The following is a 15,990-nucleotide window of genomic DNA, read 5'->3' on the forward strand; positions in this document are numbered from 1 at the left end:
ATTGTAATACACACTTACAAAGGAACATCTGTCCTATATTTCAAACCCAAGACCATTGCACCTGAAGACCACTGCATTAACCTGCCACATCATACAACTCTTAATTAAAGACAGGTGGTTTAAAGAAAACATAGTAATTGCCAGTTCATGGTTCATGGGTTAGTACTAGACTAACTGCCCTTGTGAGCCATTTTAAGCCTAGCCAATTATCCCTTGTGAGACTCAGACCCTGCACTTTGAGTTTGTAAGGCAAACACCTTAACCATTAGGAGCTGTGCACCATGCCCTGCAAACTTGATTAAAAAGTAATGGAAAAATGGGAGTATGCCTTGGAATCTGGAGCAATAGTACACCACTAGAAAGCCAAAGACATAATAATGGGTTTAAGTGAGGCCTGTGATAGCAGGTAAATGTGCCCTTTTATCAGAAATGTGTAGAAAGACACCTGCTAAAGCATTAATGGCAAAACACATGTTCAACTGGGACCCTGGTGCAGAAATACATTCATATAAAGTCATGCACATACTGATAGATGTAGAAAATGTTTGTCACAGCCTGTATGTATGCACATATATCTTGCAAATACACCTGCTGTAGCAGTAACTCAGTCTGTTAAATGTCTTGCAAACAGTGCATTTTGCCACACACAGTCCTGGTTTCAAATCAAATGGTGTGTAGCACTGGAATTGTAGTACTGTAAGGCCAGCAAATAATGACTGAGACAATGCATGTCAAATGAAATGTCTGCATTTCACTGATGGAAGTCACAGGCCTGCAGATGGAAACAGGCTTCACATATCCCTATAGCAAAAGTATAAATGCATAAAGTGTCAAATCATGCATTAATATGCATTCACAGAGAAATTTAACTCAGGTATTGCAAATAAGGGCCACTAATATCAGAGTGCACCACACAATAATTTCAAATTCAAAGTGCCGATTAGCACAGCTGCACACCTAACATACACATTTGATGTACATTCTTGTACCATGGACTGCCCTCATACAAACTCCAAATTACTACCAGACTGTAGCAAATGGCCTGACAGTCTCACACAAATGGTGGACATATTGTTATATTAATCCCCGTGTTGCTCAAGAACACAACAAACATGTGGCCTAGTATTCTGTTATTGATACTGTTGCTTAACATACTTACATTAAACACATGCCTTAATTGGACTGAAAAGGGTAGGGTCACTCTGGCTCTGCCTCTACAACAAGGCTGTCACAGCTCCCACAGTTACTCCTACAGCTTGTTGTCCTCCAAAGTGTTCATACTATCTGCCTATGCCTATTAGCTGCAGCAGCAGCTGCAGTCTGTAGCACACCCATCTCTATGTAAAGGTTGCTGCTACAGCTCTTCTGTCTCTGATTAAGTAGTCTCCTCACCCCAGTAATGTCCAGCATAACATATCAGAAAGGGCCCCTAAGATATATGAAGGCCTTATATATTGCACTGTGGTTGCATGTGATTGGCTGATTATAATGCAAATCAGCTGTGCTGGCTGCAAATAGCATTTCAGAACCACCGATTGGTTAAGAGGCAATCACCTGCTGATGAAAAGCATGTTAAAAAAGGCAAGCAGCTGGCTATGGAGAACCATTCTGTTTGAGACTTTCCTCACACAGACCATGTGTATGTAAAGTATTAACTATTAGCACATATCAGCAGAGGAGTACTGCACTCCATCAGGTATGTAACCATCTTGTTTACATCAGGATGCAGATGTCTGACTGTACTTACAGGGAATATGGATTACAGCATTAAGCCTTTCTTAGAACTGTGATAATGACATGTCAATGATCTCCAGATTTGTTACACATACAGAGGATGTGCAAGACATCAAGGGTGGAATGCATATTATAATGTGGTACACTAGACTCATGTAACTCTCCCTTTACAGTGGTTGTAATAGCACACTGCTACTTGTTTGGCACAGTTGGTTTGGCATATTATCAGGGGGGCAGCCTCTTGGGGACACACTACAATAGACTCCAGTGTCAGCTGTATGAACATACATCAGTATCTGTCATGGCACTCATTGGAATACCTGACTATCACCAGTATCCTAGATGTATCTACGCTCTTAATATGTTTGTACACTGTGGAATATGACATGTGTGAGCAAGCAGTGGATATTGCCAACTATTTTGTCCTTGCTGTATCTCTACATAGTGCACTTCCACATATGTGATCCTAGCATATATTCCCATGTTGTTCTCTTTCAGGGAACATGTATGCAAGACACCGTGCAGCTTTCATGGATACAGAGAATGAGTTAATATTGGAAGGTCTCCGTCAACACCATGAAGTCCTACTGTCCAGGGGGAGGCACAACAGGGAACAGCAGAAGGCATTGTTGGCTGACCTTGTGCGTGATGTCGTTTCCACTGGTCATCAGGGCAGGACACATGAGCAGGTTTGACACAGTGCAACAGAATGAATGAGAGGTGTGTCATGGATCTGTTTATGTTTCTGTTTTAGGAATCTGTTGGGATAACCTATGGATACACAGTGACAATAAAGCAGCACAGGATGGCATGTCAGCACAGCACAAATATGTCTTCAGCAAGGTACAGCACTATAAGTCCATGGCTTCATAGGCTCATATGTGTATAACAAGCTAACAAGGACAATGGGGGCATTCAGCGTACTCATGCATCCCTAATCTGTGAACAAGTCTGCTACCCTTTATAAGTGTCACCAGGGTTTTGTGAACCCACACATCTACAAGCTGTGGTGATGGAGATGACTCATCTACAAACATCCTGTGTCCAGTACAGACAGTTACCCAACACCAGTTTTGATTATCCTGTCCTGCATCCCATTTTACAACCTGCACATGATGTGTGTCACAGCAGATGTGTGCTTTACATGCATTGAGGGGGGGGGTTGTTTCATGTAGGGTGTACTGTCTGTGCTACATTCCTGTCTCTCCAGCATGTATTTTGTATACCACAGTGATGTTGTAGGCATGTAGAAATGGTGAGACATGTGTTAGTCCTGTCATGAATACACGGGAGGTACAAAGTGGGATCTACACCTCCCTATATGGAGCCATACACATCCTCTCCAAAGCATTTAGGAGAGAGACTGCACATGTATGGTCATGACACAGACTCCATAGGACATGTTATTTACACTGTGTATTGGCGTACCATGGAACCTGTGTGGCTGCTACAGTTGTACAATATGCCTGTGTAGTGACACAGCAAGGGTGCCACTGCACACAATGATAGGTTCAGTATATCAGTGACAGTCTGGGATTTACATCCCAAACCTGTTAGTATAGGTTGTACAACAGTGAATGCATTCCCACATCTTACCAACCAATGAAAGTAAAAGGCTATATTACTTTCTGTATCCATAAATCCATGTGTAATGGCTCAACTGTGTGTGGTGTGTGAGCACTACAATATTTTGCAGGGGTGGATGATTTCTCTCAGAAAAGTATTGTGCAGTCATTGGCAGTTAGTCTTTGTCAGTGGCTCAGAGAACTGTGTCTTAGGCCATCCTGGATAACTGTTGGTTCTGTGTGGGATTCTGTGATAGTTCTCAATATGCAATCACCTGCTAATGTACTCAGCTAGAGGTTACTGACAGTGGCTGTGACTACAGAGAGGGAATAGGTAGACATGGTATGCCAATAATGGAGGATGGTGAAATTCACTGGTGACTGGCATCATTGCAGCATAGGTCTTCCAATGCCGTCGTCTAATAGTATGACTGTCAGACACTTGCCTATCCAGCAGCTGACATAACACTCTGTACATGATGTACACAGTTTCCAGCAAGGCCTGCTGGCCTAATATTGTCATACACCTTGTCAGGCCATGGTTGGTGGAGTGAAACATATGTATAACATTATAGCAATCAATGGGATCTGCCGGTTACAATCGGTTAGCATGATCTGACCTTGAGCAAAAGTAACAGTGTTTGGTCCAGTGTCAGTAGGAGTATGACAGTGCTATGACAGTGCTATTGCTTGTATCCATGCTAACTCCTATCATGGCATTTTAGGTGACATTACTCAGAGATCTGGAGACTTTGATGGAACTACAAGCTAGTTGTCTTCTGTGCAAGTAAGTATTGCAGTTACTTCTAGCATGTTGAAAGATGAGAGTGATGCAAGGTGTCTCTACAGAGCACAGACAAACATGATAGGAAAGTGTAATATGTACACACTGAGTTGCTTAGTCATGCTGTGGCTCACATGCCCAATGGATTGTCCAGGACATTACCTAAAATGCCCTACAGCAGTGCTGTAACATCCCCACATGGGGGAATCAGTGTATTGCATCATGTGTTTACCAATATGGATGACCAGTACAGCCCCCCCCAATGTGAGGTCCTTCCTGGTGGGATCTAGCCACACATCAGTCTCCTTAGTACTACTGGCACATACCCCCCCCTTTGCAGACAATATAGACATATATGTCAAGAAAGCCATTTATTACCTCCTGTGGGATGGTTGATATAGTGTGATTGCACCTCCCCCCCAAGATGAGGCAGGTAAGTATGCAGAGCTCTGCACTCATACATTGTGTCAGCATTACAACTGCATGAACTCAGCTGTACTTGAGAGGAGGGACACACGCTCATCATGGCTCAGCAAACTGGTGGATAACTGCCATTAGCAGGCTATACTATAACAGATGGACAGTGCTGTGTGACAGGTGGGGTGAGGGTGCCCCCCCAACACAGAGGCAGTCCCCCCTCACCTAAAAGAAGCACAAAGTATTTTTATGATGTTGAGTACACATGGAAAGTGACAGAAATAGCCACCCATGTAAAGCAAAACCACAACACACAGTGTAGTTACATGTGTGAGCACAAAGGACAGGCGCAGATTATTGGTGACCTCATATGTCATGATGCCACAAATGATGGTTCTATACTCATACCTAACTTGTTCTCTCACACTGTCTACAACAACTATACTCCCACACTCCCATGTCCGCACCACATGTGACACATGATATTCCTACAACCTGTCCCATAACTTCCATATTTACAGAGCAGTTTGTTACTGGCCTCTGACTGGAAAGATACACAGCATCTATTGTACATGCTAACATTCCAGGTTGCATCCCACATGTGATCAGACAAGGATTACTAACACCACTGGGAAACCCTGGCAGTCATACTGCCACTACTGGCTGCACACCAGCTGAGTGGACAATGGCAACTGTTATACCCTTGCACAGAGGTGGTGCATCCACTGGCCAACATAACTATATACCTCTTTATCTAAGTATCCATATCTGCATGCCTGTAGGGACATTCATCATGGAGCTGATCAGCACACATATATGTGTTCTATACACAGTTGACTGTACAGGGTTTGGATGTGTGATGGGGGGCGCATGACTGTTACAAGTGGTGGACATTTCTGAGGCAGTTACCAAGGACCTGGGTGAGGGTACATCAGGACGTACAACCCTCCAGGCTGAGCCAAGCTGTCTGACTATATCCCCTGCTCAGGCTACATTTACAAAGCACCCACTTAGGCATCCATGATACTGTCATTCTAGGGGTCACTAAGTCACATATTGTTGGCACACATACGCAACATAGGGACATCCACCTCCAATTGCTGATATGTAAGCAGCAGTGGTCAACAGGGCATAGTCCTGGGTCTTGTACTGCTTGGAATCCATTTAATCACAATACGTGCGACTACTGACTGACTATAGCTAACAATGTTGGCTGATGCCTGAAAATTGTGAGTACTCATAGAGTGTCTGTGGTATATCACTATCCTGCAAGAGGTTATTGTGAGCACATGCCTGTTTACAGACTAATGGCCATAAAATCCATGCAAATATAAATGTAGTATTATTTCCATCAGTTAGACCTGTGTACCTGGTAAGCAGCACATCAGTCACAACATGTGATGTACATACTCAGGGGTGAACAAACTGGGCACACAGACCTAGCCACGCAGGTTTACACTTAATGTGCCTTAGATCACCATGGCTGTATAGTGGAATTTCAGGAATCATATGGCTTAGCCGAGGCCACAGTCACCTGTAAATAACATACTCATAACCTCCAAGTACTCTTCCCTCAGCATGCCAATATCTGAGTGCAATGGCCATTTGATGTACATTTCCAAGTAGTATTGGCAACTGCACACAACAGTATGGTCCCTCACAAGGACATTTCATGTTTTCAGTATGTGTTCTGTGGGATCGTCTGCAATAAGTGTCATTGTCACCTGTGGCATATAGACTACTCATGGGTGATCTGTGCCTTGCATACGGGGCAATGTGTGACCCTGCTTGTTTGGATATGCTGCTTATCTGTAGGAGGCATAGTAGATGGATAATTCACTGTAAGGACATTAACCTCATATCTAACATTAGTACTAGATGCTTGTGGGAGAGATTTGTCTAGCAGGCTTGAACACACCCCTGAAAACATCCCTGTTTAGTGGCACACAGAGCACCTCAGTGCACCTCAGCACATGCCATCTGTATGATTGACTAGGTGACCATCATCTCAACACAGGGTTTCTGCCTCTGTCCCTCTTGGACTGGGGCAATATGTGCTGATCCTGTAACTACGGGTAAAATATGTCTATAATTGTGAGGGCTGTATGGCCATTATGCCATTGAAGATCAAATGTTCTATGGTTCCATAACATGATGTAAAATGCTCTAACAGGCTCACACACAAACATGGCTAGACTGAGGCTAGCACCACTCCCAATCACTGTGTACAGGACATGCCAGGGCACACATGTATTGCAAGTTTGGTGTATGTAAATTGCAACACTTACCTATGTAATGGTACACACTACAGATCACAGTACGTGATGCATGCAACGCACCTCATGTCTGCTAGTACTATCAGTTTAGGACATATTATGCCTGATAACATCAACAGGCATTGTTGTAGTCCTTTGGGGGCCACATCACATGCTGCAAATAAAATACTGCAAAACCCTACCTATTTCTAAGTTACCAAGGTGATCATATTTATGCCATATGGACATACACATAAAACAAATAGCCTGAATACTGAATTTAGAACCCTTATGTATATAGTCTTACATAATATAGGTCACAGTACTTATTGCACATGCCACAGCTTAAGTCTGATATTAGATTGTCAGCTGGTAGTCTTAAGGTGGATGACATCATCAGACCTTCTAGAAGAGGGAAGTTTGGAAGCCAGCATCAAGTTACAGGGCCAAAAAGGGCATAACCATTGCAAGTGGATAGCCCATGCAGGCATGGCAGTTGTTTTGCAGGGGTACACCCACACATGCACACCAAGTAGCCTGGAATGAGATTAGAACCCCTACCTATATTGTTTTACACAGTATAGATCACAGTAATTATCATACGCACCACAGCTTATGCCTGATACCATGCTGTCAACTGGTAGTCTTAAGGTGGATGACATCATCAGGCCTTGTAGAAGAGGGAGGTTTAGAAGCCAGCAGCAAGTTACAGGGCCATAAAGTGCATAACCATTGCAAGTGTATAACCCATGAGGGCATGGCAGCTATTTTCCAGGGTATGCACACAGATATGTGTGCAACAAGTAGCCTGGTGTGAGATTAGCACCCCTGCCCATCTAGTCTTACACATTATAGACCACAGTCCTTATCACACATGCCAGAAATTAAGCCTGCTGTATATGTGATTGCAGGCACAGTACTTGAACATTACACAAACTTGTTGAACAGCATCTATGGCCTGCAGAGTGATGTTACTTCATACTGTTATCTACATCTAGTATCCTAGTAGTGAGATAACTGTTATTTTCCTAGCTATGTGTGTACAGTTACCAGTATGGCCATATGTGGCTGTTTCCACTTATGCAAACTTGTTGGCAGAAACAATGTGCCCTGACCATGCATGCATTGTCAACATTATGCATTACACCATCTGCTCACCTGTGTCTGTCTACATGGTGACATCCAGCAGGCACAGGTGTCTGTAGGTAAGTGGATTGTGTACTGTTGCAGCCTTAGTTTGGCTCCTTTGAGCAGCAGTATGGATGTGTGATAGTGCAGATTTACTCACCATTATTAGGATATGTAGGACAATACAGACATCCAGACACATATTTATGTATGTGTGTGTGTATATATATGTGTGTGTGTATATATATATATATATATATATATATATATATATATATATATATATATATATATATATATGTATATATATATAAAACAGGGATGTATATATAAATTTAGCTGTGTGTGTGTATGATATGTATATGTGTTATGTAGATATATGGGGAGAGTCTATGTATCATTTTAATATATATAGCTATATATATCTGCATGTATCTATTTGGCACTACATGGAGATTTATATACTATGTTTTGAGAGAGAGATAGTGGCAGATGGATATGTATATGTATATGTCTTTATGTACAGACATACCTATACATAAGAGGTTATTTTTATTAAAGGGGCAACAGAATTGCGCTCATTTTAACTAATTGTACAGTCATGCCCAGTGGGACTGTCAGTACTTATAAAGTGACTCCAGGCCACACTATCTGTACTCTGGTCTGGGATTTTGTGTGTTACAGACAATGACATCTGCCCCTGTTTCTGCAGTACTGCACTTCACTCAAAATGTTTATAGCATTCCCCGTCTGTCTGCAGTACTTAATATGTGACTGAGGTTCATAATGTTACACCACACACAGACTGACAGTCTGTGAAAACACCAAGATAATAATACCTCACATGCAAAAGATGTGACTATTTCCAGGTTAGAACTGTTAACACCATCAACCATACTAACTTCCTTAGTCAACTGAGCCACACAGGCTGTCAGACAGAGAGGAGTCAGCCATCATACAATCCATAGCATAAATATGTATGTTATTATTCCTGCATTACGTGTGATATACAATGTGTGATTGAGTTCTATGTTACAGCCCTGAGATTGCCTGGTCTTCTGATATACCATTGCTGACTTACTGTTAAAGCAGTTATATAGGAACACTGTTTTGTTGCGGGTGAGGGAACAATAGCACATGATCTGCTGGGATAGAAAGTAGTCCAAATATTATTTGACCCCACTGTTTAACATCTCCCTTGACTAATGTAGTGAATATTCTGACCATGAGGTCTAGTGATTATTAGGGAACACATACTATTGTATGGTTATCTGTAGTCCTATATGGCTATTACTTCTGTCCACATAGCCCACTATATTTCCTTGCATAAATGCAGCAGATCCATACATACAATACCATATTATAGTAATCCTTACAAGCAGTGCGTAGTTTAGAGACTTACCTTGCAAATGCAACAGTTGACAGAACTGTAGTTCAGGGCTAACTCTGTGTGATGTTAGCAGTACACAGCCAATACATGGATAGGTACAGGTTGTGTGGGTTGCCTGGCATCAAAAATTTTATTATATGTATGTGAGTAGAAGTAAGGTGTCAGTCCCTAGGGCCCTAAGTTGTCAGTGAATGTGTTATGCGTTGTCTCTTAGCCAAAGCCAGGGCATATCGGGCATGCCTGTGTCTGGCTACAGGGACATTATCAGGGGGTTCCTACTCCGAGTCCTCCTGTGTCTGTAGTGACCTAAGCACTGGTGGGGGCTATGGATCCCTTCTGGTGGGGGCTATGGATCCCTTCCCTTTGCTGATCCTGATTGTGCAGCATAGCACATACTGTGAACATATGTGCACATGTGACTGGGGTATACTGCAGAGCTCCACCGGATATACTGAGGCACTGAAACCATGACTTCAGCAGTCCAAACACATGCTGTATGAAGTTCTTATTTTGTGTGTGTGTCGCATTATGGCATGCTTCTATGGCTGTGTGTGCATTTCTGATGGGTGTCATCATCCACGGTTCCAGTGTGCAGAAAGCATCCTCCAGTAAATGGATGTGTGGGATGTCCCCCCTAGCAAACATCCATTACAGCTGTGATATGTGCCAGATATTGGAGTCATGATAACTGCTAGGGCTGCCAGCACACACATTCATGAAAATCCTCTGTGCATTGCACACAACCTGGCAGTTGGAGTGGTAACCCTTATGGGTGACATAAGTTCTACTCTCCTCAAAAGGTGGTGCCTTGATGTGTACATAAGTGCAATCTATGGTACCCAGTACCTAAGCGTAGTGTGCTATATGGTAGAAGAGTTGCATATTGCTGGCTCTCACCAAAGGGGTGAGGAGAAAAAAAATGTGCTCACTGGCATGTGGTAGCATGGCATCAAGGAACTGGTGGAGTACCCTGGAAACAGATACCTGCAAGACTCCCATCTTGTCCCCAGCTGGTCTTTGCAAAGTACCTGTAGATAGTATCCTAAGAGCTACACATTCCTTTGTTTCCACTTAGATGGGTTCCCCTCCCTTGGGTCTGTGTCTAAGTTGAGGGTGGCAGAGTTCAGTGAGTTCTTGTAGTATGTCCCTGTCCTCCCACAATCTCCAGCTCATGTAGCACCTGCAAGGTTACCCTGGGCCTGAACACTCTTCTTCTCTGTCTAGGCATATTGTCAACAGCAGCAGCAGCATTGACGTCAGCATCTAGCACATACAGATGTAGCAGACCTGCAGCAGCCCCTAGCATTCTCTCAGTTAAAATTCCTAAGTCTGTACTCCAATGGTGCAGTGTATGGGAGAAACATCAGATTGTAGGGTGTATGCATATGTTATAGTGCTCTGCTGTAGGTGCAAGCTATGTGATTGGCTCCCTATGATGCATTCCACCTGCCTAGTATATCATTAACATCATTTAATAGCTCTAGTTTAAGTTAAACAGGGGTCAAAACTAATTAATATGTCATGACTTTTAGATACACTCAGCACTGTGGCATGCAGTGCAAATGGGTGCCCCTTAGGTAAACAAAGCTTAGCACTTAGTGTACGCCCCCCCCCCCCGACTTCCACGTTCAGCATAGTGGCATGCCACAGAAAAATGTGCCCCTTAGCTAAACAAAGCTTAGAAATTAGTGCACACCCTCCTCCAAAAGGAGATGCTCACCACAGTGTCTCACCTTGCAAACAGGCGCAACTAAGCTGAAATAAGCTTAGAAGTCATTGGACACACCCTCCTCTGATGTCAGCTACCTCCTCTGTAAACACCTACTTAGTTCTCTGCCTACATGAAGGGGATATGCAGACATGATTACCCCTTTATGCTATTCTGTAACTCCACCTCATTTGCATAGAGATCCATGCTCACAGCCTGGAAACTACATGCTTCCTAGTCCTACCACGTTAACAACAGCACCAATGCACCATTGTAGATTCTCCACACAATGTCATGTAATACATTTCTGTCACATACTGTTAATTTTGTTTTTCCCAATTTTTTTTATAAAGCATGTTTACACACTGTGGCGCACTGTGCAAACATGCCCAGATTATTAAAAAAATAAACTTTATTTAACTTATTTCCTTTAATTTTTCAGACACACAGGAGGATAGTTTCACTTATATCTGTATGTGGTATGTCATTTCTGTCCATATACCAACATTTATACAGCCCCTTTTGTCTGCCTAAACTCCTGTACATTGAAGTTTTCCATGCACACCATGGACGCTGACATGGGGTCTGGAGAGCTGGCTCTCTGCTTGCTGGATTGTTCTACTTGACTCATTTGCATGAAATTTACCTGCTTATGAGATGATATGCATGCCACTGAACTTCCTGTGTTGGCACGTACATGAGTGCCTCTCAGCAGTGTTTATTGAATTGAAAACCTACTTACTTTCATGTAAGCAGCATGGTGTGATGCCTACATGGTATAAAAACACTGTGTAGGCTTTATTAAATTCCCCTCTAAGTTTATATTATCCTATGTTTTGTAGACCAGTGTTTAGGCCATAAGGCCATTGAGAAACACAACCACCTTAAAATAGGATTAAAATTTTTCATGGACCATCCATGCAACTGAGTTAATTTTTAAAGAGGTATGGTAGTCTTTATTTCTTATTCTTTGAAGTAATCTTTTCCAGATTGGAATAACCTGGATAATGCAGTTATTTCACCTGGAAGTTTCATTTTAATTAATGTAAAAACTGAGACTATTGTGCCTTAAAATAGTTGAATTGCAGTAAGGATACGTATTTAATAATGTTCAGATCTAATCATTCTCTAGTGCTATATAAGCTAGGATGGCCTTCCCCAGACGTATGCCTTGTCAAGCAAGTATAAGTTGAGTCTGATACATCTGTTGGAGTAACTTAAATCCCAGACAGGAAAGCACAAACTAGTAACTTTAAAAGTGGATGAAAGCGCTAGCTCATTGTGCCTCAGTGTGTCTCTTGGTTGGATCCTGGTTAAATCCCAGACAGTTGGTATTCATTTGTAAATTATTACTGAACTGACTCACATTTCTAAAGCTCATGGCATGAATAAGTGCAAAACGAATTGTTATATTCTAATACTGGTCTCAAGTTAGTTTTATAAATTAAATAGTAAGCTATGTTCCCACACATTATTTATTTTTTTATTTATTTATACAATTTTTTAGCTGGTGTAGAGGAAGATCCCACTGGAACAATTTCAGTATTAGACCATATAGAACCTGTGGATATAGCAAACCTGCTGGGTGACAGGTTCAGTGAAAACTTCACTCCCCTGTCCCCGCCACATATACCCCAAAGCATTCCTAACACCTGTCTCCCACCTAGTATCTTCAATGAGCAGGTTTTAAATGGTCTCTCCAAGAACAAATCCACAGCCTCTATGGAACCAGACAACATCCCCGGGCTTTGTTCTACATGGATTAAAACAGGAACTAGCATCACCACTGAGCATGATTTTTAATCACAGCCTAAGCACTGGCTTCATCTCAGCATAATGGAAAGACAGCTACCATCATCCATTTGCACAAAGTGCATCCATGTACCCTGGGAACTATAGACCCATTAGCCTGACCAGCCTTAATTGCAAGCTGCAAGGCCATGGAATGAAACATCATGGACCTTAATAACAAAGATATAGGAAATCTCCAAATGCTCAACCCCACCCAGTTTGGCTTTGTCAAGGGGGGATCATGCCTGTTAAATGTAGTGGACTTCTTCAAGATAGTCATCAAAACCCTAGACCAAGGCAAATCTGTGCATATGGCCTACCTAGACTTAACCAAACCTTTGACACAATCCCATACTCAGGTATCATTGATAAACTCACTCAGCTGGGTATAAACCCATATATTGTCAGGTAGGTTGCAAACTGTCTCACTGATAGAACTCGTATGGTCAAAATAAGGGACTCCACCTACTCCAGCAGACCAGTAACCAATGACGTTCCACATGGATTGGTTCTGGGACCTCTGCTGTTCAGAGTCTCCTTCTCTGAAGTACAGGGTAAAACAAAAGGACTGTGGCTGACAAAGTTTGCTCATGACTGCAAACTGGGAGTGATCACTGAAATGTCTAGCGATGTCAACATCCCGCAAGAAGGTCTTATGCAAACAAATGACTAGTGCCAAAGTCATGGTCTTAAACTTAATGCACAAAAATGCATTATCATCCCCTTTGGCAAGGTATTGCCTGCAAACGTCCACATTGATAGCAATACACTAAGCACACAGTTAGTGTGAGAGATCTGGGCACACAGGTTGATCATAACCTTAACTTCAATCACCATGTCTTCACAGTGGTAAGAAGGGCATTTAATATTGCTCATCTTATAAGTAAGGGCATTGCCTCCTGAAAAAGAAGAGGTTATAACCTCCCTGTACTCTTTCCTCATCAGGCCAATGATAAAGTACAATGCTCCCTTTCATATGCTTCTTTCCAAACACCTGCAGCAATTGGAGAGACCACAAACGTTCCTTATAATGAAAATTCAGGGTCTTCAAGATCTGTCTTATGTGGACAGACTGAAATCATTGCCACTTTACTCTGTGCCATACAGACTGTGTATAGAGCAATCTCTGACCCAGCTTTAATGGAAATGCTGTACATTCCCAAGTCAAATAGCAGATGGGTCACTCACTCAAAGGACCTTAACCTTGTATGTGAAATCAAAAGAACTTGCTGGAGAGACAGGTTTGTCTCACAGAGGTTGCATCACCTTTGGAGCAGGCTTCCTATTCATGTTAAACAAAGCCACTTGTTGGCCCTATTTAAGCATATTTTGGACGAATAGATGGGCAACCAGAAATTCACCCCAGGGGTTCCACCTGTGTCCCTCTTGGACAGAGGCAATAGGTGCTGATTTTAGTGTCTGCTTTAACCAGACACCCTTGGGAAAATGGGTTGAATTTTGATAGGCTTATAAGGGTCCTGGGGCCATCAGTCCAGTAAGCTCCTATGATCCCTTGATTCTATGTGAAGCCATACCTCTCAACTGCCCTGATTTTTGAAGAATGTCCAGATTTTTGTCTAATATTTTTAGCTGTTCCTCATACAATTTATGTATCTCTGACAAATCACTGTGAATTAAAGTCACTAGATAATGACATCAATTTGAGATTCTGTTAGAAAAATATATATCTAAACATATATGAAGTGCTAGTTTAGAAGCAAATAGTATATAATGTATTTTATTCTATTTTACAATATGGCAGTAGAAATGATCTTGCATGTAATTGCCTGAAGCTTAGCTGCAGTGTGATTGAACTCTGACCCTGGCAGTAACCGGTTCAGCAGGCTTATGTCTTTCAGCATTAATTATCTGCTGGGTTAGAGAAAAATAAATGTATGTACATGTATATCTTTCTTCCTTCCACTGAGGAGGATGGCCTTGTGAGCTCTATCAAAGATAGAGTACAGCTGCTTACCAGAGAGACAAAGGAACGTATTAAGAAATGAACTCACTATTGTATTTGAACAGGCCTGGAACCTTGAAAGAGCAACATTTACAGAAAGACATTGTAAATGACCAGGTGCCTTGCAAGGCTGTGTTATTCTCATGGGAAAACTTTTAAAAAGCATTACCTCAGCACCTTCTTATGAATAGAATATTGTGGACTATAGTGATGTAAATGCCCTGTGACTGACCACGTCAGTAAGGTGGGCAAAAGCTGATTGTAAGTACTATATAAACAAAGTTACTTCCTGTATAGAGTCAGTCAAAACTCTATACTTGTACTGTATAGTTTTTTGTCTCCTGGTGTACACTAGTAAAACGTTTTGAACTTGAGCTTCCTGTGTTATTGACTGTCATTTTGAAAAGCCTAATGATTTTTACAGTCTGATTTTAACAATTTATTTGACATTTTGGTCCTTCTTAGCCAGAATTCCCTTGGTAAGCTACAGGTCAGAGTGTATGGGTGGTAATAAATCTGCGCAGGAGAAGTAGCCAAAATGGTTCTTCTTGAGTGAAAAGACCTCCGACTGAATTGTTGTGTGTAAAGAGGCTGTCCACTTTCTGATCTGTGGCTGAAAAGCGGAAAACTGGATCCCAAGAAGAAAATGTGCAGTCATAAACGGGAGGCTCAGGTAAGGAGAGTTTCCCTCTTTGTCTTTGTTTTAGATTAGGGACCAGGTTACAGTGTATTGTTGTTAAGATTTGTGATAGCAGGTCGAGAACGAATTGAAGTACTGTATATTTGGTCATAGATCAGGGGAAAAACAGAGCAAAGTAAACAGTCATTCTAGACACTACTGTGGATACAGGGAAGAAGATACCACGTGGTATGAGAGAACGTTACGAGTTATGAGTTACGTAACAGTCTTTTCTAAGACATGGGAAATCAGTGCACTAAGAGATCGCGAGATCCGCACTTGACGGATGATGCAAAGTATATGCAATTGCAGAGAGCAGATAATGTGAGATATTTTGCAAAATGGGTTAATAAATATGAATTTGATGGTAAATTAGACAAAATTTCGTTAGTGAAACTTTTGAAACAGTTAAAATCTGACGCAGAAGGTCAGGCGAAAAAACAGCAACAGTTAGGTATTCCTCAAGCACATAGGTGGATTGAGGAAGTGAACCGAAGGGAGCAGAAGACTAAAAATGCGAAAGCATTATTCTTAGACAAAGAAGATAATAATACAGTAGTAGTGACGGCCCCTCCC

The sequence above is a fragment of the Protopterus annectens genome, chromosome 2.part0 (genome assembly GCF_019279795.1).
Source record: "Protopterus annectens isolate FY-2018-M chromosome 2.part0, PAN1.0, whole genome shotgun sequence".
NCBI classification, from domain to species: Eukaryota; Metazoa; Chordata; order Ceratodontiformes; family Protopteridae; genus Protopterus; species Protopterus annectens.